This window comes from Theobroma umbraticum, unplaced genomic scaffold (assembly GCF_002168275.2).
Source record: "Theobroma umbraticum cultivar Fairchild unplaced genomic scaffold, ASM216827v3 scaffold_12.0, whole genome shotgun sequence".
Taxonomy (NCBI): Eukaryota; Viridiplantae; Streptophyta; class Magnoliopsida; order Malvales; family Malvaceae; genus Theobroma; species Theobroma umbraticum.
Genome location: NW_018397272.1, coordinates 3,428,944 through 3,433,699, shown reverse-complemented (window position 1 = coordinate 3,433,699; position 4,756 = coordinate 3,428,944). Strand labels below are relative to the sequence as shown.

The window sequence follows — 4,756 nt, the reverse complement described above, 5'->3', positions numbered from 1 at the left end:
GAGTGATTTTCCTAGAAAAAAGAATTCAGTGTTAAAGATAAGGGGTATTTTTTTTAAGCTGTTTCATCGGGATGGTTTCCTTTGTTCTTTTGGGCCTGTCTCCTCTCTTTCTCACAAATTTGTTTTCATCTATTTTATGAGATTAGACTTTAATTAGTGCAACTAAATGAAAATTATTAAGTGTTATGTGATGAATTTAGTTGCATTAAAACATATGCAGCTAAAATTATGCACCAAAAGTAAAAAATGTTGTATTGTATGGATGCAACAAATTAATACAGATATGTACAAAAAAAAAAACAAATTAATACAGATTTTTTACTTCACTAGTTTTTGCTACACATATGTTACACATGGATGATTTAATATATAAAGATCATAATTATTATATTAAAATAATAATAATAAATAACTTTTTATGTACAACTTTAATTTTGAGTAGATAATTATTACATTAAATATTAAACAAAATTTAATTTCTTTAGTTTCATGCTATACAATATGTTCGGCAAGAGGAGAATTTAATGTATTTTTTTAAAGTGTATTTTTCTTCTTTTAGGCATATGCATCCATCATGTATATTTTCCCTTTTGGTTGAGTTCTAGTGATATATAAGAATAATAGTAACAAGTATTAAAAAAATATTTTTATCAAAACATATCTATAAGTTACCTGATGATCAACTTTGTAGATCATGATTACAATCCTGATTCAATCAATACTTAACAACTATATTTTCAAGAAAAACACTAGAGTTTTAATAAAGTTTTGGTCTAGAAGGTATCTTTTATATAGAAATCAATATATTACTCATTAAAATTTATTAAATAAAATAAGATTCTATAAATAACTTAACGTCAATTTAAACCTCATGCAATTAAAAAGAGTTAGGGAAAAGAAAAAATATTAATGATTATGTATTATAATCTTCCATGAATCAACTATTGATTGATGCCAATGCGGCATTAAACGGTTAGTTGAATGCCTTAAAACTTTTAGGTCTTAGGTTCAAGTCTCCTTGTGTTGATTTTAAATTTATATGTTAGTTGGTTATTAATTATTTATTTATGTTATTTTAACTTCTTTATATTGAATGTAAAAGTTAAGTCATATAACCTTTAGATTAATATAATATATGTCAAAAAATTGCAAATCCTTTTATAAATGTTTAAATGTTTAAACTTAGATGAAATTCCTTGTGTATTTTTTCCAACAGGTTCAAAATGATTATTTAAGATTTTTTTTTCTGCTTCTACATATTTTAACACAATATATATGAAGCAGGCTTCACATCCTTTTCCCTCAATTAAAAAAAAAACTTAACATAATATATTGCTAGATAATATCTCATGCTTAATATATTGCCAGGCGCAAAACCAATTAGGTTGCTGCATAATATCTCTTGAATAGCCGCTAAGGAATAAGGATTTTCAATCATAGTAATTTCTATGTGAAGCCGAATAGAAATAAAAGAAAAGCAGAAAATTTGGATAAAATAATATTGCCAACATAGACCCAACAAAACATAGAAGCAAATTAAACCCTTGAGATCATCGGCCTTGTGGATTCCTAATTTCAGAGAAAACGGCCCGAGACCTGAGTACTTCGTCGAAATCCTTGTTGGTAGTACTTTGTTCATCACTTGTACTACTAAACGTGGTGCGGGACATCAGCACGTGTTCACCAATGCTGCTAAAAACTTCACCGCTATCATCTGTTAAAAGATGAGTCTCCTCTTCCACACCTACTTCCATTTGATTATTGCCACAATTTATCTCTTCTTCCGCATTACCCTGCAATCGTAGAGCAAACTCAAGGCTCCACACAACATCGCTCATAGATGGCCGCTCGGTTCCCTCGTCAGCTAAGCAACTCATCGCCACCTCAGTAAATTTCTTGAAACACGGAGGAGCTATCTTACCCCTTAAAAATGGATCAATGAACTGATCAAGGGTTCCGTTGCGGTAGCATTCTTGAGCCCATGTTGCTAAGCTAGCTTGTTCCTTATCTACCGTTCGATTAATTGGTGGCCTAGCACACAATACTTCACACAACACCACACCAAATGAATACACGTCCGATTTTTCCGTTAATTGTTGACGACGATAGTATTCTGGATCCAAATACCCAAAGCTGCCCTTTACAACCGTGGTAACGTGTGCCTTGGACACGTTTGTCGGGCCTAATTTCGATAACCCAAAATCTGAAACCTTGGCGACCCACTTCTCATCCAATAAAATATTTGTTGTCTTAACATCACGATGAATTATTGTGTGCTTTGCTCCAGTGTGAAGATATTGCAACCCACGTGCCGCACCAATACAAATCTCCAGCCTTTGTTTCCATGGCAGGGGGGGATTATCAGTCTTGTAGAGATGATCACGGAGGGTGCAGCGGACCATGAAATTATAGACCAGGATCATCTCATGGTCATCGTTGCAATAACCAATCAAAGAGACCAAATGGAGATGGCGGAGTTGGGAAAGCATCTCGATCTCGGTCTTGAACTCAAGGGCACCTTGTTGAGATTCAGGATTCAATCGTTTGATTGCCACCGGTTTGGCACCACCATCTATGACTCCCTTGTAAACGTTACCAAAACCTCCAACGCCAATAACGAAATCATTGTCAAAGTCGTTGGTAGCTGTTTTGATCTCAGCAAGTGAGAAGTATCGACAAAGATCGGATGGTAGAGATGTTCCTTGAGACTTTGAGGACTTGGTTGTAGAAGAAAATTTACTCCACCAGGTAGACCCGTCAGTTGAACCAGAATTCTTGACTCTCATTTTCCGTAGGAATATCAAGAAACATAGAAGAGAAAGAGAAACTAAGCCTAATGCTACACCACCAACTATTGAAAATATTTTCTTATGAACACTATTTTTCCTTCTTGTTGGCGCAAAACCGCCCGGTGAACCGGCTGGAACTGGAACTGGGTCAGGGTTGGGTCCGGCGAGATTTCCATCATTGCTCAATTTGAATATTTCAAGCCCATTCAATATAGCATCAGAATAGCTGGTCCTCCAAGCTGGGGCAGGATGTAGTGCAATTGAGAGATTTGTTCTCTTTTGGTTTCCTGCTTTTGCGCCACTGCCAATCATAACAACATAATTTTGGATTACAGGAACCCCGGTTCCATCAGCCCAACTAACGACATCTGCTTGAGATTCAACCATCACGTCGTTTATGTAGATCTCAAACACTCTGTCTCCCGGGACTATTATCTCACTTTGGAACTCGCAAAAATGTAGCCTAACAAGGTAAGTGAATCCAGAATCAACTGGAAATTGCCAAGTGAGTCTATAGTTCTCATTCATAGTCTTGTTGGTTCCCATCGTCCTGGCAGTTTCATAAATTGAGACTGGTGCGGTGTAATTGGGTATCTTGCTGAAACTGGGCTCTCTGCTAATATTAACAGGAAGAGCACTAGGTCTCGCATCAGTCAAGTATTCATTGTCTTCAGACCAGCTCCTATACATGCCTGTATCTCCTGCAGGTGAAACGAAGCTACCGCCCACATTTATTCTGTATACCATCTCAAGAGCCATGTTCTTTTCGATGCGGTAAGGATTGTCCTGGTTAACAAACTCAAACCCCGTGACATTGTCCGCAGAGTAATAAAGATTGTCGGGCATGGACACAATTTCAATTCGGTTGATGAAAGCATATGAACCAGGCATACTGTGACGTGCAGTGAACAATATGGTCAGCTTTCGCTCGTTATCTTCAACATTTATGCAAAATTCTTTAGAAAAGGCTTTTAATTTCAGGTCATCAGCTGTGAGGGCAGCGCTAAAGTTGCTTAGGAGGGTATAACGGCCGATATGGACATCGAAAAAAGCAGTTGTGCGGTTGAATTCTTGGTATGAAGTGGGATAAAAGTGAAGGCGAACGAATTTTTGCCCTGGTGTCACGTTAAACGTGTAGCTAAAATGAGAGTGAGAGAGGCGTGCAGTTTTATAAGGTATGGGGTCTATATATGTACCTAAAACATTTGACACCACCGCTTCAGTATTTTTGGGCTGATCTAAATATTTAGCATCTGCAAGCCACAACCGCGGAGTGGAATCATTGTTGTTGGCGACGGAACCACAGTCGAGTGCTATGTTATCAGGAGGAGTGTATGCGGCTGAGATGTTCAGGCTTTGGAGCAAGAACATCAAGTAGAAAGGGGCTGGGAATGAAAGTTTTTGCCAAGAAACATACCTTCTTTTGATGTTCTTCATGGCGGGCATGAGAAAAATGAATATCAGCAAAGGAAATAAAATTGAAGAAGAAGAAGCTTGCGCTAAACAATTATCAGTCGAGAGGGATGAGGAAAACGATTGAGACAGCTGGCAAAGAAAAGTCAAGAACCAAGAAATTTTTGGGAAATTTCGTGCTTGTCTTCTTTCCAACTTTCACGCTCTTTTCATGAAATGCTGGATTTCAGAAATCGAAATTGTAGTGACTGTCATATAGAACAAACAAAAAGAAGACTTTGAATGATCAAACTATATAATTACTGGACCACTGACTTAAGTCGTCAACTTCTAAAGACGTATAATTTGTCTCTTGAAGACGTCATCATTTATTTCATTTATTTCTTCAACCAATAATTAAAGAAAAATAAACTGGAGAAAATGACGGTCTAATTTGACAGATCATATGCGTACCGGCAACGGGCAAAGGCTAACCCGCGTTTGTTGTGTGGGAAAGTGGGGCATGATCCAGAGACTGGTAAGAGTCAATGGCAGAGAGTGATATGGAGCAAATG

At 37.0% G+C, this 4,756-nt stretch overlaps 1 pseudogene; it reads right to left on the bottom strand.

The window, feature by feature from the left end:
* Positions 1–1,313: 1,313 nt before the first annotated feature.
* Positions 1,314–4,437, bottom strand: LOC110426749 (receptor-like protein kinase FERONIA pseudogene; annotated as a pseudogene).
* Positions 4,438–4,756: the final 319 nt, after the last annotated feature.